This window comes from Loxodonta africana, unplaced genomic scaffold, assembly GCF_030014295.1.
Source record: "Loxodonta africana isolate mLoxAfr1 unplaced genomic scaffold, mLoxAfr1.hap2 scaffold_48, whole genome shotgun sequence".
In the NCBI taxonomy this organism is placed as follows: domain Eukaryota; kingdom Metazoa; phylum Chordata; class Mammalia; order Proboscidea; family Elephantidae; genus Loxodonta; species Loxodonta africana.
In genome coordinates this window covers 661,507-683,416 of record NW_026975196.1, presented here as the reverse complement: position 1 = coordinate 683,416, position 21,910 = coordinate 661,507, and the positions used below count along the sequence as shown (strand labels likewise).

Here is a 21,910-nt window from a genome sequence, read left to right as displayed (position 1 = left end):
ATCTTAGGCTGGGTTCTCTAGAGAAACAAAACCAGTGAGGTGTATATATATATATTTATATATAAATAGCTTTATATCAAGAAAATGGCTCACGAGGCTGTAGAGGCTGGTAAGTCTCAAGTCCATGGGTCAGGCTTGTGGCTTCTCCTGACTCACATAGATGCAGGGACTGCAGAACTCAAGATCTGCAGGTCATACAACAGGTCTGTGGCTCACAGGCTGCAAAGGCTGACAGATCTCAAGATCGGCAGGTAAGCTGGCAGGCCGTGGCTCACAGACTGCGGAGGCTGGTGAATCCCAAAATTGGAAGGTAAGCTGAGAGTTCAAGTCCCAAAATCTTGAGATCAGATGAAGAGGAGCCAGCTGCAGGATTCCGAGTGAGCAAAAACTCAAGAGCCTTGCCAGAAAGTCCACCTATATTGGATGCAGTCCACACCCCCGAGGAAACTCCCTTAGATCTGATTGGCTACTCACAGCAGATCCCATCATGGAGGTAATCACATTATATCACATCTCATCATGGAAATGATTGCATAGTTATACGACTGCTAAACTACATCATAACTGCCAAAGCACTGAGAATCATGGTCCAACAAAGTTGACACACAACTTTAATGATCCCAATTGTGAATTTAATCTATTTAAATTTAGAGCGATTAATGATAAGGAAGGACTTATGTCTTCTACTTTGTAGTAGGTCATATACGTATTTTGTTTCTCATTTTCTTCACTACCGTCCACTTTTGTGTTTGACTGATTTTTTTCAAGTGTACAATTTTGATCCTCTCCTTATTTCCTTTCCTTATATTTTTTAACTTCTTAGTGGTGATCATGAGGATTACAATTAATATCTTATGTTTATAACAATCTTCTTTTAATTAATACAAATTTAGCTTCAACAGTATACAACATTCTGCTTTTATTCATCTCAGTTACCTCCCCTACTTACGTTGCTGTTACAAAAATTGCATCTTTATACATTGTGTGTCCGTTAAGAGAGATGTATAAGTATTTTTATGCATTTGTGCTTTAAATCATATATGAGAAAAAGAGAGGCGTGATATAAAAATATTACTGACTTTGTTTTATCTAAGTAGTTACCTTTACAGAGTCTTCGTTTCTTTTTATGGCTTCAAGTTACTGTCTAGTGTCCTTCCGTGCCAGCCAGGATGATTCCCTGTAGCATTTCTCATAAGGCAGTTCTGCTGCTAACATACTCCCTCAGGTTTTGTGTATCTGGGCATGTCTTAATTTCACCTTCATTTTTGAAAGATAGTTTTGCTAGATATTGACATCTTGGTTCATAGTTTTGTTTCTGTATTTTTTTTCCAGTACCTTAAATACATCATTCGACTATTTTCTTGTCTCAATGGTTTCTGATGAAAAATCAACAGTTAAACTTGTTGAGACTCTCTTGTACATTAAAAAAAAAATTTTTTTGTACATTAGGGGTCACTTATCTGTCGCTGCTTTCAAGTTTCTATCTTCGTCTTTTGACATTTTGATTATGTCTGTCTGTGGATATCTATGTATTTACTGTCCTTTGAGTTTATTGAGCTTCTTGGATATCTAGGTGACATTTGGGAAACTTCCAGTCATTACATTTTTAAATATTCTTTCTGTCCTTTCATCTTTCTTTCCTTTCTGGGACTCCTTAATGAGTATGTTGGTATGCTTGATGTTGTCCCGCAGGTCCCTTAGGCTCTGTTCATTTTCTTCATTCTTTTTCCTTTATGCTCCTCAGTTAGAACAATTTCAGTTGTGCTTTTTCAAGTTTACATTTTCCTGCTTTCTTGCTCAAATCTGCTGTTGAGCTCCTCTAATGAAATTTTTATTTCAGCTATTCAACTTTTCAGCTCTATAATTTCTATTTGGTTCTTTTGTATAATATTTCTTTATTAATGTTTTCTACTTGTTCATACATTCTTCTCTTGGTTTCCTTTTTTTGTGTGTGTGTGTATGGTTTGTTTAGCTCTTTGAGGAAATTTAAGACAATTGGTTTAAAATCTTTGTCTAGTAATCCCAATATCTGTGTTTCCTTAGGGATGCTTTCTGTTCATTTCTCTTCTTTCTTTCTTCTTAACAAATGAACCATCCTTTTCTTTTTTCTTTTTATGACTTAGAATAGTGTGTTGCAAACTGGATATCTTAAATATTATAATGTAACTCTGGAAATCAGATTCCCTCCTGTCATTAGGGTTTGCTTTTTTTTTTTTTTTTAATTGTTGAGGGCCAGTCATCCATTTGCTTAGTGATGTTTCCAAACTATTTCTGCAGAGATTGTATGTCTTCTCATGTGTGGACACTGAAGTTCTGTTCTGTTATCTCAGCAGTCAGTTCATGACCTGACAGTGCTTTCTTTAAATGCTTGTAGCCAAAAAGAAAAAGTAACATTATCCCAGTCTTTGCAGATTGGCTCTGAACTGGCGCGTTCTTTCAATGCTAAGCAAGAGTGCCTAAAACTCTGCCCTAGCCTTCACTTCCTGCCCCCATGGAGCCCAAAGATCAGCCAGAGGTGCAAGCCTAAAGCTTTGTCAGGATCTTTATGAGCATATCTTCATCCTTAGGCAAGAACATTGCACTTCAGATTCCTCAGTATATATGGTAGCCCTTCAAAGCCCTTAAACCACCAACCATTGTCCTCTCAGCCCTTTTTCCAAGCTTTTGGATGTCTCTGCTGTTTTCTCTGTCCTTCATCCTTTGACCCTGGAGGTAGGACCAATTCTTTTTAGCTTCGTACTTCTGAGTTTCCATCACATTATACATTTTTTCTTGTGTGCTGTTGAGTCAATTCTGACTCATAGTGAATATAGGATGGAGTAGAACTTCTCCAAAGGTTTCTAAGGCTGTAATCTTTATGGAAGGGAACGGTCATATCTTTCTCCTGTGGAGTAGTTGGTGGATCAAATCAAAAGGTTTAACAGCTGAGTGCTTAACCACTGCACTACTGGGGCTCCTTTTGACATCATGCATCATAATAGATTTTTAACACACCCCTCAGAAACATAGAAGTCCATAAATTATCAAGGATACAGAAGATTTAACATGTAAAAAAATACCAAATTGATATATGTGTATGTGTGTGTATTATCTAACCATGAAAGAATATACATTCATCTCATGCACATACATAGTGTGTATAAAAATTAACTGTATACTGTGTTATAAAGCAAGTCTCAACAAATTTCAAGAGTCTGCAATAATATAGAGGATATAAGTACAGCATAATTAAAAAAAAACCATCTTAGAAAATGAAAATACAAAATCTCCATTTTTTTTTTATGTAAGTACACCATAATTAAAAAAAAAAAAAAAACCATCTTAGAAAATGAAAATACAAAATCTCCATGTGCTCGGATATTTTAAAATACTATGAGTCAAAAAAGACATCATAATGAAAATTAGAATACATTTTGAAGTGAACAATTATGAACATAGTGCATATAAAAATTTGTGCAGTACAGACAATATAATATAGGAAACTTATAGCCTTAAAAATATAATTGGAAAGAACAAATCTTGAAAAATAAGTGAGTTAAACATCCATTCAAAATGTTGGGAAAAAACCAGAAACAAACATTCATAGGAATTTTTGTTTCTGTTAATGATTGAATACATGCAACAGACGATCAACAAAGACTAAAGTTGATTCTTAGAAAATGCTAGTAAAATTGACAAACTTTAGGCAAGATTGATCAAGTGAAAAAGAATGAAGATATAAAAAACGAATATCAGGAATTAGAAAGAAAATGACTACAGATCTTGTACAACATAAAGATAATGTGAGAATGTTATGGACCGTATTAGCCAATAAATTTGCAAATTTAGGTAAAGTAGGCAAACGTATCATACCATGTAAGTTAATAACAACGATTCAAGAAGAAACAGGAAGCAAAAGTAATTCCACAACTGTTAATAGAATTGAATTAGAGCTCAAACTATTCTCTAAAAGAAAACTTCATATCAGATGGCTTTTCCTTCAAATTCTGCCAAATATTCAAGAAATATTTCACAAATTCTTCAATATAAAATGAAATATATACTCAAACTCATTTTATAAAGCTTGTAGAATGAATATTGATACCAAAACCTGACAAGAGAAGCAGAAGATGGGAAAATTACAGGCCAATGTCACTGATGAACATAGATGCAAAATATAAAAATAAATAGGCAAAACAAATCCAGCAATACTCTAAAGAAGAATATATTATGACCAAGTTGGGTCTATCCCAAGAATTCAAGGTTAGTTTAACATTCGAAAATGAATCAGTATAATTTGCCATATGTACAGGAAAAATAAATGTGATTATATTAATAGGTGTAATAAAATAAGTATTTGATAACCTTCAGCATCCACTCATGTTTTTTAAAAGAACGTCTAGCATGCCATGAGACCAGAAGAACCAGAAGGTTCCCGGCTACTGTCCCTGAACATTTTGATCAAAGAGTCCATAGAAAAGCCCTGATCAAAAGGGGGAAAATGCAGAACAGAATTTCAAATGAACCCTAGACTTTTTGGAGCCACTGAGGGTGAATGAACTCCTGAAACTATTGCCGTGAGATAATCTTTAAACATTACACCAAAAGCATTCCCTTGAATCATCTTAAAACCGAAGTATGAAAAAGAAAAAACCAAACTGTTGCTGTTGATTCCAACTCAGAGACTCTGTAAGACAGAATAGCACTGCCCCATAGAGTTTCCAAGCTGCAGGTGGTGGATTCAAACTGCTCTTCTTTTGCTTGGCTACCGTATCACTTAACCACTGTGCCATGAGGGCTCCAGAACATTAGCTTACTTAACTAATAAAAATGGTCTACCTTGAGCATATGCTCTTTTAAGAACTGTCTACATGGCATCAGATTGACAACAGCTACTGAAAAGATTAGATAGGAACCTTAAGGAGCAGTGGGTTTATGTTAATGACAGAGGAACAACTCAGAAAAGGAGGGTAAGAATGGTTGCACAACTTCAAGAATGTAGCCAGTGTTATTAAATTGTACAGGTAGAAACTGTTGAGTTGGTGTATTTTTTGCTGCATATATTCTCAACCAGAAAAAATACAGGTAATAATTAACAAAAAATGTCAAGGAGAGCTAAATATTTTGAAAATAAGACAGAGTTGCATGTGAGGGAATGAGTGGGGTGAGCTGTTTTAGATTAATAGTAAAGGCTTCTGGGAGCAGGATATTTGAGGAGATAACTGACCTATATCAAAGGAGAGAATAGCTGTATGAAGTTCTGAAGGGAGGGATATTGCCAATAAAGGAAAGAGTTGTTTCTGAGGCCCTTAAATAACCAAGTGTTTTGGCACGTTTGAGGAAGCTCAGGAAAGAAGTCATGGCTAGTGTGGAGTGAACCGAGGGAAGACTGTTAGGAAATGAGGTTAGTATGGTGAGCAAGCCCCGCATCATGAAAGACCATGGGAAGGATTTGGGAATTTTTCCTAATTGCCATGAGAAGCCACTGAAATGATGCTGTTATGTAGATTGTAAGAGGGAAGATCGGTGCATAGAGTCCAGTTTTAACCAAGAGATGATGGTGGATGTAAGGTGGAGGTAGTGAGAAGTGGATAGAGTCAGGATTTATGTTAAGGTAGTGCCAAGAGTCCAGAATATGTCAATGGATTGGATGCAAGATTTGAATAAAGGAGAGAAATCAAGGATGATTTCTAGGTTTTTGTCCTGAACGACCCAGAGGATAGTGAGAACATTTGCTGAGATAAGGAAGACTGGGAGGTAGATAAGACACTTGGACGAAGAATTTTGTTTGAACCACATTAAGTTTGAGATGCCTAGTAGACATTCAAGGGGAGATGTGAGGTCAGCCATTGGTGAAGGAACAGGGCAGAGTATGTAAATGAGGGTATCCTAGGGCACAGGTGGAATTGACTGCCATGAATTGGCTCAGATAACCTAGACAGTGAGAAGTGATGAGTGACGTTACTTAAACAGGGCATGGAAATCAATGAAAAAGGTGTGGGAATGGCAGGGAAGCTAAGGTAGAGAAGTTTCTCTCTCCCTAAACCTGATTAGCTGGATTTGAAGACATCATAAGTTCCTGTATGAGAAATATCCAGCAAATTACCAGTTGATTTAATAAATTGATAACAAAGTCCACCTTTCAGCCAAAGATTGAAAAGCAAACAAACCAATTGCCATCCAGTGAATTCTAACTCTTAGCAACCCTATAGGACTGAGTAGAACTACCCCATACGGTTTCTAAGGAGCAGCTGATGAATTCAAACTGCAGACCTTTTGGTTAGCAGCTTAGCTCTTACCCACTGGACCACCAGGACTCAGACCAAGAATAACACATGTGAGGAACTTACTCCTTAGTTCAATCAAGTATGTAGAAATTGAAATTTGTAATTTTGGAGATTCCCCTCTTTTTTTTTCGAAATGGGGGGCATTGAGATGGAGGATTTTCCTATGCCCACCATCCTAAGGGATTTAATTAACCCATAGTTGAGACATTGTAAACATTTGAAGAAATTATTACCTTTGAGAAATTTGAGGGTGAGTAGGCATATCACCTGGCACCTCTTAAACTCCTTTTAAAAACCTGACTTGAAGACTCACCTGCCTTTTTGAATAAGTGCCAGCTTGAATAGGCAGGGTTCAGGGAATTGCCAACCAAAGGTATGGTTTCTCCAGAGGCCTCCAAGGGGTGTAAAAGAAGAGCGGAGCCAGACCCCGTGCTTGGGACACACCCTTGGTATGAAATATTTGAGTGTGTGTGTGGTGAGGGAGCACTGGGTGTGGGAGAGTGGGGTGGGTGGGTAATAGGGAAATGCCTGGTTTTTTTTAAGAAACAGTTTTTTACTTTTTTTTTTTTTTTGATTACAACGAACAGTTCAGTGGAGACACATTCCTTATGTGCAGGGGCTAGTGGAAGTGCTGATAGCTGAGAATGTAGCCTGCTCCCCAAGTGCGAGTTGGCATTTTGGAGAGAAAACTTGATGTTTGGAGCACTGACTGGCCCTGCCTTTTCTAAATAATTAAGGGTGGTGGGGTGGTGGTAAGAGAAAGAGGATGGTCTATGAACACTGACCCTGGAAAATTAACCCGAGTGTGTGGGTTGTGGATAACAGGAAAAGAACATCACCCGCAAATGACAGCAGTGCCTTTATTTATTTATTTATGCTTCTTTTTAGTTCTGAGTTGTTTTTAAGCCACAAATTAATGGGGCCACCATGAATTTTCAGAGAATGAGTTTTACAAAAATCTAAGTGTTTTAAATATTGCAAGGATTTACTTATATATGCTGTATATGAGAAAAGTCCTTCCAGTTATAGGGAGGAGAAAGAAAGTATATTCAGGAATTAAATTTTCACAGTTCTCTGAATTCTTATATTTCTCCTGTTGTCCATTTTTCTTTTTTTGTCCTTCATCCACCCCTTCCACCTTGACCCACTGTCTTCATCATCTAGTGCTGCCGTAACAGAAATACCATGAGTGGATGGCTTTAACCAAGAGAAATTTAATACCTCGCATTAAAGTAGGCTAATAGTCCACATTCAAGGCATCAGCTCTAAGGGAAAGCTTTCTCTCTCTTTCGGCTCTGGAAGAAGGTCCTTGTCCTTAGCCTTCCCATGGTCAAGGAGCTTCTCAGGTGCAGGGACCTTGGGTCCAGAGGACATGCTCTGCTCCTGGTGCTGCTTTCTTGATAGTCTGAGGCCCCCAACTCTCTGCTTGCTTCCCTTTCGTTTTATCTCTGGAGAGATAAAAGGTGGTGCAGGCCACACCCCAGGGAAAGGTGACCTGAGTGAGGGTGGTGTTACAATCCCACCCTAATCCTCTTAAAGTAAAATTACAATCACAAAATGGAGGACAACTACACAATAGTGGGAATCATGGCCTAACCAAGTTGAGACACACATTTTTTAGGGTCATAATTCAATCCATGACACCCACCAAACCAAACTTGTCACCATCAGAGTTGATTCCAACTCATAGAGACCCTAGTTGATTCGAACTCATAGAGACCCTATAGCATAGAATAGAACTATTCCATAGAGTTTCCAAGGACTAGTTGGTGGATTCGAACTGCTGACCTTTTGGTTAGCAGCTGAGCTCTTAACCACTATGCCACCAGAGCTCCTCTTGATCCACAGTCCACCCTAATTCACCACTGTGTTAGAAACTAAGGTTTTGCTACTCTGAAATAAGAACCTTTTACTATACTTTTGTGTTAGTGGTTGCTTTTGGTACGTCTTTAAGCACTGAACAGTTACCTCATACCCGTTAAAAACCCATTGCCACTGCGTCTATTCCAACTCATAGTGGCCCTATAGGGCAGAGCAGAACTGTGCCATAGACTTTCCAAGGAGCGCCTTGTGGATTTGAACTGATGACCTTTTGGTTAGCAGCCGTAGCTCTTAAACAGTACACCACCAGCGTGGGAGGGGTTTAATTGATAACATGATGTCTGGGCTCCAAGGGAGATGGAATGGATGTGCAGGAGAAGGGCATGCAGAGTCTGCCTGTATAGTCCCCAGAACTCTGTTCAAGATCATAACACACCTCAGTAATCACTTGAATCTAAACATACAACTTTAACAGTTGATGTAAATGACTTTACACATGAATTTTGGAACTCAACTCTTTCTCAATGGAAGTTCCTTCAACCTAGCCGTTTGTTTGTATTCCCTTAATAATTATGAAAGCTAACAATTATTGTGTTCATTCTGTGTGTAAGGCCTTTTTCTAAGTGCCTTGTGTGTTTTATTTAACCTGCGTAAGAACCTTTTGCGTAAGACCCATTTTAGAAATGGGAAACTGAGGCAGTGAGAGGTAAAGTAACGTGCCCAGATCACCCAGCTGATAAACTGAGTTAGGATTTAAACCCAGGCAGTTTGTTTCAGAATTTGCTTATGTAATCACTGTACATGACAGCAGTGAGCCCTAGTGGCTCTGTGGTTAAAGAACTTGGCTGCTAACTGAAAGGTCAGTGGTTCGAACCCACCAGCCTCTCTGTAGGAGACAGATGTGGCAGTCTGCTTCAGTGAAGACTTAGAGCCTTGGAAACCCTATGCGGCAGTTTTACTCTGTCCTTTGGGGTCACTGAGTTAGAATCGACTTGATGACAGTGGGTTTTGGCACATAATACTAATGTGCAGTGTATTCTGTATGCCGTGTATATGTTCAGAAACTAATTTTCCGAACATTTATGCCATATATAGATTACCAATCCAGTTTCCATTGTGTAGATTTTCACTCATGACGACCCCGTGAGTTTTCAGAGTAGGACTGCCCTCCATGCGGTTTTCAATAGCTGTGACTATTTGGAGGTAGATTGCCAGGCCTTTCTTCCAAGGCAACTCTGAGTGTATTTAAACTGCCAACCTTTCAGTTAGTAGCTGAGCACTTAACTCTTTGTGCCACCTAATACATATATATACTAGGAGGTTTTCCTCCTTATTTGTACTTTAACGTTTTTTAGACTCTTACGAATACTTGTTCCTGGCAGTGAACTAGATGCTAAAGAACAGAATAGGCACATGTAACCCTCTCTCACCTTCTCCCTCCCCTCTTCCACAGAGATGAAATGAAAAGGAATTAATGAAGACAGATCACTGGATTAGGGCCCATACTCCGGGCTATAACAGCATGGGGAGTTTCTCCTGTCACTTCAGTTCTTGTTCAGGAATTGGTACCTGCTTTTTGTGAATCACAAAGACCAGTGCTGTATATCAAGCCATTTAGATTTGGGGTATGGAGCAGTGATGTAAAAAAATTAAATTTTATTTTCAGAGATTTTTTCTATTAATTGTTTACATTTATTTTAATTGTGTATTCTAAAACCCCTACAAAAAGGCATGAAATAATTGTTTAAATTTTAATTCATATGGGTCAAAATGTATGTTAAACTACCTATCGTCACCTTCACAGTCGTCGTTATGTTTGAGCCAATTGTTGTGGCCACTTGTTACCAAGTATGACCTGCTTCTCCAGGGACTGATCTCTCCTGACAACATGTCCAAAATATGTGGGATGAAGCCTCGCCATTCTTGCTTCTAAGGAATATTCTGGCTGTACTTCTTTCAAGACAGATTTGTTCATTCTTTTGGCAGTCCGTGGTATATTCAATATTCTTTGCAAACACCGTAATTCAATGCCTTCAATTTTTCTTTGGTCTTCCTTATTCATTGCCCACCTTTCGTGTGCGTATGAGACGACTGAAAGCACCGTGGCTTGAGTCAGGCACACATTAGTTTTCAAGGTGACATCTGTACTTTTGAACACTTTAAGAGGCCTCTGGCAGCAGATTTGCCCAATGCAATGTGTCGTTTGATTTCTTGACTGCTGCTTCCGTGGGTGTTTATTGTGGATCCAAGTAAAAATGAAGCCCTTAATGACGTGAACATTTTCTCCGTTTATCATGATGTTGCTTATTGGTCCAGTTGTTAGGCTGTTAGTCTGTAGTCTTTGATCTTCAGCAGTAAATGCTTTAAGGCCTCTTCACTTTCAGCAAGCAAGATTGTATCATCTGCATATCTCAGGTTATTAATGAGTCTTCCTCCAATTCTGATGCCTTCTTCTTCAGACCAGCTTCTCAGATTATTTGCTCAGCATACAGGTTGAATACATATGGTGAAAGGATACAACGGTGATGCACACCTTTCTTGACTTTAAACCATGCTGTATTCCTTGTTCTGTTTAGATGACTGCCTCTTGTTCTATGTACAGGTTTCTCATAAAAACAGTTAAGTGTCCTGGAAATCTCATTCTTCCCCATGTTATCCATAATTTGTTATGAGCTGGAGTAGGTCTCAGAAATAATGTACCATTTCTTCCAGTTGGTTGTGCATGGCTGCCTACTTCCCTAGGTGGTAGCAGCTAAGGCCTGTCTCAGAAACACTCTCCTCCCCACTTAGCATGAGTTTTCACACTGCTCCATCTTCTTTCCCTTGTGTGTCTCCTGCCCTCCTCAGTGGCTGGGGAAAATGATAGTAGTCCACTGATGAGATTTATTCTTTTATTATACTTTATTTTATTATTTGTTTTTATAACATAGTTCTGTTAAAATCAAGGGTAATAAAAATGTTTGTATGATGGAAGTGGATAATCCCACCCACTGTGTCCATCTAAAGTTTCATGAGAAAACTGTGCCCACAACAGAGGGCTCCCACTCCTCTGGCTCACTGTATTTTCTCCTTGTTTATTTGCTCTTCCCTCTTTCCTGATGGATGCATGGAACCACTGAGCTTCAGGGCTCCACAATTCTGCTTTTCATACCAGTGTTACTGTAATCTTGGGTTCATGGGCTGCCTTGCCACAGATTTACTCATTCTGTTTCTGTTAATTATTTCATTACTTAAAAATCTCTCATGAATTTTTCCAGAAGTACATTCTATTCCTCAAAAACTTGGAAGCAATGGGAAAGTATGCAAAAAAAAAACAAGAAAACATACGTAATGCATAGAATAAATTATTAACGTTCCGATATGTCTATTTTCTTGCTTATATTGGCATGTATGTGTATTAGAGTCTCTGGTTGATGCAAATGGTTAATATCTTGAGCTGCTGACAGAAAGTTGGAGTTCAGGTCCACCCAGAATTGCTATGAAAGAGAGGTCTGGCAGCCTACTTCCGAAAACTCAGCCATTGGAACCCCTAGGGAGTACAGTTCTACTCTGGCACACTGGTGTCATCATGAATCAGAACTGACTCAGTGGCAACTGGTTTTATGTGTGTATTAGCACACACAGTTATGTATATTAACACAGATATTATATCCTGATATTTTCATTCAACATTAGTCTTTTCATGGTAATTTTTTTTGTTTTTTTTTAATGAGGGCATTAAATTACTTTATAATATTCTGTGTGCATGTAGTATATGTTTTTTAGCGATTTGACTATAGTTGCAATAATGTGCATGTTTCTAGTAATCTTTAAGCTATACTTACATCTTTTTAACATACATCTCTGCCATTAAATCTCTTTGTTTAAGTGTTGTTTAACACTCATTACGCCTAAGGGATGGTCTCAGAAGCAGCCCTGATCAATTTTTCTCCCTCTTACTCGTGAAGCCCCTTAATGTATTTCAAGGTATCAACTACGAAGGATTTTACGTCCTTATCGTTTGTTTATTTTTCATTCAGTCAGTGTATTCCATGGGCCAGAAGTAGTCTATGTTATGCAGATACAGTGGTGAAAGGTACACACTGTCCCTGTCGTCATGAAGGGGACAACCCAGTGCAGGTGGGAGGAGCACTGGGGAAATGCAGCTGAGAGCAAGGACAGACAACCCTCCAGGAACCACACTGGACTTCAGAGAGGCTTGTTGGCTGCTGTTCACCTGGCAGGCTTCTAGATACCCGAGTACCCTTGGGCTTGGTGCCTACTCCTCTCTCTATTGACACCCTCCCTCTAGGATGCCTCAGTGAGTTTACTGCTGTCTATTTGTAGCTAAGGACGTGAGGTTTATACCTCCATCCATTCAAACTCCTCCTGGGTCCAGACTCATATATTCAAATGTCAGCCTAACTCTCTGTAATGACCTCTTTATGCATTATAATGATACATTCCTCATATGGCCATCATGAAAAGCAAACATGAAAGGAAAGCACAGGAGTGCCTGGCACCAGTGTAGGTACTCAATGAACATTAGCTGTTGGTATTATTCTTGACATCTCCGTGTGGGGTGAAGTTTTATTACCTGACATCTCCATGTGGGTATCTAACAGCTGCACCATGTTATCTAGGCTATGAAACAATTCTTGGTTCCAACCACCATTCCGTTCTTATCGATGAATTTCTCAAGGCTTCGGTGATGGGAGTGTGTGTTTTTCCACACAATGGACATGATTAGGAATGGTAGGCCAGGTCCTGCACAATAAATTGCTCCAACATTCCTATGGGTGACCATTGAGACAAGTTTCAGCCACTGAATGTAGCAAAGAATTGGAACTACTCTCAGCTGTTCATGTGAGTACTCTCAATCCAGAATATCTGGTAAGTCGACTGTTAGGGATTGAATTGTGTCCCTCCAAAATGTATGTGGAAATCCTAACCCCTGTACCTGTAATTCTGACCTTGTTTGGAAATAAGGGGCCTGCTTTTATTATGTGAATGAGGTCATACCAATGTAGGGCGGGTCCTAAGCCTAACTCTTCTTAGTTATAAAAGGAGCAGAATACGCACAGACACAAACGGGTGAAAAGGAAGACAGACAAAGAAGACAGATGCTTCTAGAAGGCCAGGAACACAAATGATTGCTGGCATCTACTAGAAGCTGAGGTAGACAAGGAAGGACCTCCCACTACAGCCATGCCCTGAATTCGAACTACTGCCTGCTAAACTGTGAGAAAATAAATTTCTGTCCTTTAAAAGCCATCCAGTTGTGTAATTTTTTGTTATGGAGGGACTAGGTAACTAACACACATACCCGTGCTTATAAGTTCAGCCCAGTGCAGAACAGTTTTCTTCCCTCCTTGGTCTAGCCCACCTGAACCTGCTCTTTCCCTATCAGTGTCCTTTGCTTTCACCTAAGAGCTATGACAGAGTCCGCTTGATGCTGACGCATTGAAATTTCAATTTATTTTTTATTTATGATTACTATTAATTCCAATATTTTCTACGGTTTTCAATGGAGACAGTCCTATAATCTATGAATAGCAGTTATACTTTTTTTGTATTAGCTTACACTTCCAGTGTTAAATGTTTAATAAAAATAATGATAGAAGCATCCTTATTTTATTGTTTATTAATTTTAAAGAGAATGTCCCACACGTCACCATGAACTATCATGCTAGTTGTAGTTTTCCACGTTCGGGAACTCCTTTTCTGTTCCATGTTTACTCCTAGTCCTTATCTCTCCGTGTGATTGGATTTTATCAACCTGCTTTGCCCCCATCTCTTGAGGTGAGCATATGTCTTCTCTTCTTTCACCTATGCATGTGGTGAATGAAATTACTAAATCTTTAATGTTCACTCAAATTTGTATGCCTACAATAAACCGCCTTGATCATGGCATGTTACGTGGTTTACCCTTTGCTGGATTTCCTTTGCTGGCATCTTGTGTAGGGTTTTGCATCTCAGTTACTGAGTGTGCTTGTCCTCTAACTCTTCTTCTACCTTCTTTCTCTAATTTGTTATCATTTTTAAACTAGCCATAAGGATCAAGTTAGGGGAGTGTCTCATGGTTTTCTAATCTCTGTTGACTATGTACTAGATTAAAATGACTGTTTCTTGCATGTTTGCTGGAACCTGACTGGAAACGATCTAGGTCTGCCATTTTCTTTGTAGGTAGATCTTGAACTACTGACCCATTTTATTTAGTGGTTAAAGGCCTCTTCTGGTGCTAATTTACTTGTAAAAAATTCTGATGCATGTTCTAGATTGCTCGAATCTCATCTTTAAATATTGATTATCAGGGCTTGTAGCCTCATGCAAGCCAATTAATCAATCCCAGATTTCCCCAAAGTCAGGCCCTGCAACGATTCCTGGTACCAAATTCCCTCATCTAAGACTTATTTGCAAAGAAAGAGACAACAGTATGCTATCTACGCAGTTGTGTATCCGCAGCCTTCTTGAGTCCATAACGTGAGGTTACAGTCTTCTAATACTTTTTTTGTAATTGTTCTCTTTCTTATTTTTTTTTTCCTTTTTTCACTGCCAATACCGCCCCCCCCCCCCCAGTCTAGTAGTTTTAAAGTTGTGCGTTTCAGGTTCAAGTCTGTAATCCAGCTGGGATTCTGTGTGTGCTGCATGTGTGCATCAAAAGAACACGCTTCTAGAAGCAGTAAGCAGGCAGTGGGACTGTTGGGTGGTTGGCGGGGCGGGGGGAGGGGAGCTGCTGCCCAGAGAGGGCGTCCGAGGGAGGCAGGAGATGCCGGGCTGCCCACTGCAAGCCTGCAGACTCCAAGGGGGCGGAACCTGCGTGCGCCATGAGCCTTTTGAGACAGGCCCTAGCCCGCCCAGCCGGGTGCTAACCTCGCACCCGCCAGGCTTGCGGGTTCCCCCAGGACTAGGGGAAGCCTGAGGCCAAGGAGGGCAAGACCTAGGGTCTGGACCTGGGAACTGGTTCTGCCACGTGTGATCGCAGCACTTATGCTGGGAAGGGGGGCAGGAAGCATATCGCAACGTGCGTCCGGACGATGACCCAGAAGGGCAGGAGTTGTGGTCACCCACGGACTCTGCGTCTGCATATGGACGCCCCCCCAGGGTGCAATTCCAGGAGCACAAGGCAAAGCCACAGAGGCCACAGTGCACCTCGCCGATGCTCCCCAGGGGCATTGCCCCAAATCTGGGGAACAGTCCCTCCTCTGGGCTAGGGACTTTGTTTCCTCCATTGTCATCACTGACTGTGAGCAGACTCTTGTCTAGGCAGACTAATGAGGAGTTATCAAAATGAGCTTAAAAGTCCGGATTTGAGTTAAGGATCATAAATTAACACAGAGAAATACGACTTTAGCAATAAGTGCCTGCTTGAAGCCCAAGTTGCCTGAAAACACGGAATTTCAGTCTTTCAGCTCCTCTGCTAATCTAGGGACTAAGAACTGGATCTCACTGGAGCTCAAAGATGTGGGGCACTGGAAATACTCCTGGGTCTGTCTGCTCATGGCTGATTGCCTGATTCCCAGTTTTATTATACAGCTTAAATACAGACCAGAAGAGGAGTTTGGGGCTTGACACCTGACATCTTAACACCAGTTCCTGTTTCTTGAGGAAGGAAGAGGTAAAATAAATCAGCGTTTACTGTTTCCTTCTCCATCCCCGGAAGTCCTGATGAAGACCCTCTCAGGTAAGGACTGGCAGGGAGTGGCTTGGTTTACTATTCAACTTTGTCCTTCAGTCACTTTGTTTATGTCCGGCATGTAAACTATTGTGCATTGAGAAGCATTCTAATTCTTGTGCAGAAGGACTAGACCTCCTGCAGAATGACTATATTGTGCCTCCCTCGGGCACCCCTGTCTGCGCAGCACCCCTCAACGCCAACTGCCCAACCGCCTCTCTCCTGGCATTCTGCTTCTAGAAGCATGTTCTTTTGATGCAGAGATGCAGCACACACAGAGTCCCAGCTGGATTACAGACTTGAACCTGAAGACCTTATGCAGAATGACTATTTATGAACCACTAAGCTCAGTACTAAAGCAGGTACTTACCCCTCAGAGAAGGCCCTGGGGGAGGTTGACACCTGCATTCCCCAGCGCTCCTGCTGCTCTAGAAGTGCCTGAAATGCCTCTCTGGGAAAGGCCTTCAGAGTAGTAGGCTCATGGCCCAGGTGGGAATTCAGGCCTATTTTTCTGTTAGAACATCTCATTTCGCTCTGAAAATATTATTATCCAGTTTATTCACCAGGCATGAGTACAGACATCTCATATTTTCAAAATTAACCCCATTCTCTAATACTAATTTGCCACCAAGAGTATATTCCAAAGTTTTTCCAATAGGCTAGAAAGTCTTTGCAAAGAGGGGAGTCCTGCACCATGTTGTGCAGTGACAACAGGGTTGGCATAATATGTTTACCGAGATACCTACCACTTTTTTTTATTTTTTATTGTGCTTTATTTGAAACTTTACAGAGCAAATTACTTTCTTGTTCAACCATTTATACACAATTGTTTTGTGACATTGGTTGCAATATTCATGATGTGTCAATATTGTCCTCTCCTGTGCTCCAGTTCCCCGTTTCCATCCACCATGATTCCTGTTCCGTCCTGCCCTCTTTTCAGTGCTTTTGGGCTGGTTTTGTACTTTTGGTCTCATACACATGATTGAACTAAGAAACACTTTCTTCACGTGTGTTATTGTTTGTTTTATAGACCTGTCTAATCTTTGGTGGAGGGCGAACTTCCGAAGATACTTTCCACTTTGTTGCTTGCCATAATTGCTGAAATTCCAAGCCTGCCACCTGAAGAACTTCCTTTAGTGTTTCATTTAGAGCAAGTCTGGTGGCGATGAATTCTCTTAAGCGTCTTTCACCTGAGAATGTCAATATTTTTCCTTTACTCATGAAGGAAATAACAGCCTATAGAACACTGGGTTAATGTTTCTTTCAGTGTTGAAAAAATGTTGTTTTCACAGCCTTTTGGCCTCCATGGCTTCTGATGATGAATACAGAGTCATTCCAATTGTTTCTCCTGTGTGAGATGAGTTGTTTTCTCTCTAGCTTCTTTGAAGATATTTTCTTGGTCCTTGTTATTCCACAATTGACAATGAGGCATTTGGGCGTAAAATTATGTGAGTTTAACTTGTTGGAGTTTGCATAGCTTCTTGAATCTGTAAGTTTATGTCTTTCAACAAATTGGGAAAGTGTTGAGCCAGTATTTCTTCAGATACTTTTTTCTACACCACATATTTTCTCTACACCGTATGGAATTCCAATAAATAAATGTTAGATATTTTTGAATTTTTTTGAGGCTCTGTTCATTTTTTTTCAATATTTGTTCTCTGTTTTCAGATTGGATATTTTCAATTGAACTGTTTTCATCTCACTGATCCTTTTGTCTGTCAACAGCATTCCGCTGTAGAACTGATCAAGTGAATTTTTTATCTCTATTTTTCTGTTTTTCCTGTCTAAAATTTTCATTTGTGAATGGTTTCTATGTATTTTTCTATTTTTCTAAGTTGTGCCTGTTACTTCTTTGAGCATGGTTAAAGTAGCTTTTTAAAGTTTTTGTCTGTGATTCCAAGACTGTGTCTTACTTCAATCTTACAGAAAATGTCGATGTTGTTTGTTTTAGGAATCACTTGACCCAGTTATGTTCAGGCTGCAGGTTCTTTCCCAACTTCTGGATGCTGTGGCTCAGATGTCAGTTCAGATTTTGAAGACTTTGCAGTGATATTTGGATGTAATCTATGGGAGTGTCACTCAGTCTGGGACCTTGTTGGTGTTCTAACCCATAATGCAGTTCTCAAAGGATTGATCTACTTCTTAGGGTCAGAGCAAAGCATATGCAACTGTGGGAGTGGGGAGGGGTATGAAAAACAACTTTATGGTATCCCTCTCTTGAGCCGCCTGGTCTCTGTCTCTCTGAGGCTCTCTGATGTCTGAGCAGCTACCTTCCTGGTCCACTGGCAAAAATGTTGGGGCTTTAATCTCTTCATTCTGCTGCGCAATTAAGTGACTGGGTCTGTGTATGAGGCCAAATAATGGTAAGATGGAGAAAATGTAACAGAGATTCCTGTACATTATTTGGTCCTTATATACTTAGGTCAGAGAGAAGGCACACTGTTTCGGGTGATACTTTGAAACAGGTATGGAGAAAAAGGCTTTAACAGGTTGATAGCTGCATACTAGGTGTTACGGATTAAACTCTGTCTTCCCAAAATGTATATATCAGCTTGACTAGGCCATGCTTCTCAGTATTGTGCGATTATCCACCATTTTGTCAGCTGATGTGATTTTCCAATGTATTGTAAATCATACCTCTATGATGTTAATGATCGAGGATTTGAAGCAGTTATGTTAAGGAGGCAGGGCTCAGTCTACAAGATTAAGTTGTGTTTTAAGTCAATCTCTTTTGAGATATAAAAGAGAAAAGAGCAGAGAGACAGGGGGACCTCAGTAGCACCAAGAAAGAAGTGTCAGGAGCAGTGCATCCTTTGGACCTAGGATCCCTGTGCTGAGAACCTTCTTGTCCAGGGGAAGATTGGTGACAAAGACCTTCCCCTAGGAGTGACAGAGAGAAAAAGGCTTCCCCTGGAGTTGGCACCCTGAATTTGGACTTATAGCCTTCTAGACTGTGAGGGAATAATTTTCTTTGTTAAAGTCATCCGTTTGTGGTGTTTCTGTTACAGGAGCACTGGATATCTAAGACGCTAGGTACCAGGAGATGTACATTTCCCAGCTCTTTCACTCCCAGGGACACTATGACTAAGTAGCCAATGCCATAAATCCATGCGAGCAGACTGTTCTGATTACTGCTTTGACTCTACTGTCTGTTATGGTAACCACACCCACCTTGTCTTTGTTGATTGAGTGCTACCATTTGGCTGCTACCACCATGGGGTCCAGTCAACTGCATTGTAGTTAGGTGTCTTCATTCAGTTAGGGCAGTTCTCACTGTGGACTCTTACTTACATAAAATAGCAACCACAGAAGTCTTCAATAATGCTGGGGCTTGCTTCCCAAATTTGGACCTCACTGCTATGGTAAAAAGAGAGCCCTCTGGGCACTCCGTGTGTGGGTCTGTGGGTCCAGCCTAATAAATCCATTCTAACATGCCAATTTCCCTCAGCCTTTGGATACCTTCTCCTACAGTATACAATGGCAGATCTGCCATTTCCACTTGATTTATTTTAGGCCACCACTTAATCCATGCTTCAGTAAACCAGCCAAATAAACTATGAGATCCTTTTCTAACCTCTCAAGCTGAAACACTGAATGAAGAATCTATGCTTCCTGGGCCTATATCAATAAACTCAGACTAATCCACCTTTATGTTGCTTGCACCGTTATCCCACAGCCATAATAGCCATTCCCACACATATTCACCAGGTTTCTGTATGTATGTATATATTAGAAAAATCAAGCAGTTCTTTTGGAGTTTAGCATAGCTTTTCCTGGGTCACACTTCATAGCTCACCTTTTGGGGCTTGTTGGGACTGAAGCCTAGGTATAGGTCTGGAAGCAAAAATGGGCAGTGGCAGTGGGATGTTCAGCCGTGTCTTATAAGGCATCTGCCTAAGGTGATGCCCCAGGCAATGCCCCAGACACCACCCCAGGAGACAACTCAAACAAGACACTTCAGGCACAGCTGGGGTAATCTCATCAGATGGAGGTGGAAGGGATAATTGTTTTACTGGGAAGGGTGCCTTAGCAGGCAGAGTTAGAGAATCTCTTCAGATGGGAGTAAGAGGTCTGGTTCTGTTAGGAAGAGCGATTCAACAGAAATTGGAGGTTCATTGTCCCCCGCTTCCTGACTATCTGCCCATATGTCCTCATCCCAAGTTTCAGGATCCCATTTCTTCCCAATCAGTGCCCTTACTTTAACTTCAGAAACCATTTGAGGTTGGATATTCAACTGGCGCTTTAATTCAGTCACTCTTATGATAAGAATCTGAGTTTATTTTTGGCAGCATTAGCCTTGTTACTATAAGAAATATGGTTTTCTTTCTGGGCACAAGTGGCAGCTTTCAGGTCTTGTATGTGGTGCTTGAGCTTTGAGCCCATTTCTTTCATTCACCAGTGTGGCTCCAAAAGCAGGACCAACCAAGCAGCTTCCTTATTATTCTTATTCTGACAAAATTATAGAAAAGTATCAAATATGTAATCAGGCAGAGCCTTGTCTCTCACAAATATTTGATCCAGTGGTAGTAGTATTTTGCGTATTTCTATTGTCACCTCCCACCATGGATTAGCAATAGCCTATTTACTACTGGAGACAGTCATCAGTGCCTTTAAGATTAGCCAGACTTGAGAATCAATTCAAAAAACTCGTCCTTAAGATTTGGTTCCTCTGGAACCACTGTAGGTACCAAATATCTTAGCCTGGGATCTCTAGAGATGCAAAACTGGTGAACAGAATATATATATACACACATATATATGAAAAAAAAAAAGTGTGTGTATATATATATATGTGTGTATATATATATATACACAAATTTTTTTTTTTTTATATGGAAACCCTAGTCGCATAATGGTTAATAGCTATAGCTGCTAACCAAAAGGTTAGCATTTCGAATCCACCAGGCACTCCTTGGGAACTCTGTGGGCCAGTTCTGCTCTGTCCTGTAGGGTCACTATGAGTTGGAACCGACTCGACGGCAATGGGTATACACACACACACACACACACACACACACATATGCTTACATATGTTAGTTGTGGCTCTTAGAGGCCATCGATCCTGTGTAAAACAGAATGAAACACTGCCTGATCCTGAACCATCCTCACAATCATTGCCATGTTTGAGCCCATTCTTGCAGCCATTGTGTCAGTTCATGTTGTTGAGCGCCTTCCTCTTTTTTTTTCTGACCCTCAGCTTTTCCAAGCATGATGAGCCTCTCCTGGGACATGTCCTTCCTGAAAATATGTCCAAGGCACGTGAGACGAAGTCTCGCCATCCTTGCTTCTAAGGTGCATTCTTGGTGTACTTCTTCCCAGATGGATTTGTTTATTCTTCTGGCAGTCCATGGTATATTCAGTATTCTTTGCCAACACCATATTTTAAATGAATCAGTTCTTTGGTTTTCCGTATTCATTGTCTAACTTGCTCAAGCATGTGAGGTGATAGAAAATATCATGGCTTTGCTCAGGCACACCTTAGTCCTCAAAGTGACATCTTTCCTTCACAACACTTTAAGGAGGTCTTTTGCAATAGATTTGCCCAATGCAATACATTGTTTGAATTCTTGACTGCTGCTTCTGTGGGCATTGATTATGGATTCAAGTTAAATGAAATGCTTGATGACTTCAGTATTTTCTCTGTTTATCATGGTGTTGCTTACTGGTCCAGTTGTGAGAATTTTTGTTTTCTTTATGTTGAGGTGTAATCCATACTGAAGGCTGTAGTGGTTGCTCTTCATCAGTAACTGCTTCAAGTCCTCTTTACTTTCAGCAAGCAAGGTCGTATCAGCTCCATATCATAGGTTGTTAGTGAATCTTTCTCCAAAACTAATGCCATGTTCTTCTTCTTACAGACCAGCTTCTCAGATTATTTGCTCAGCATACAGATTGAGTAAGTATGGTGAAAGGATACCGCCATGACACACAACTTTCTGATTTTAAACCACACAGTATCCCCTTGCCCTACTCAAATGACTGCCTCTTGGTCTACGTAGATATTCTGCATGACTACAGTTAAGTGTTCTGGAATTCCCATTCTTTGGTAAGCTATTCAATTTGTCATGAGCCACACAGTTGAGTGTGCTTGTATAGTAAACAAAAATAGGTAAACATCTTAGTGATAGTCTCTACTTTCAGCCAAGATCCATCAGACATCAGAAATGATATC

The 21,910-nt window shown here is 40.3% G+C and overlaps 1 long non-coding RNA gene across 3 annotated transcripts in view; it reads left to right on the top strand.

Annotated features, from left to right (window-relative positions):
* Positions 1–21,910, top strand: part of LOC135229721 (uncharacterized) — a 59,116-nt gene that overhangs the window by 16,889 nt on the left and 20,317 nt on the right. For all 3 annotated transcript variants that reach the window (XR_010320395.1, XR_010320396.1, XR_010320394.1), the window contains one exon: positions 15,603–15,750. This is a non-coding gene — a long non-coding RNA (uncharacterized LOC135229721). The remainder of the gene's footprint in view (positions 1–15,602; positions 15,751–21,910) is intronic.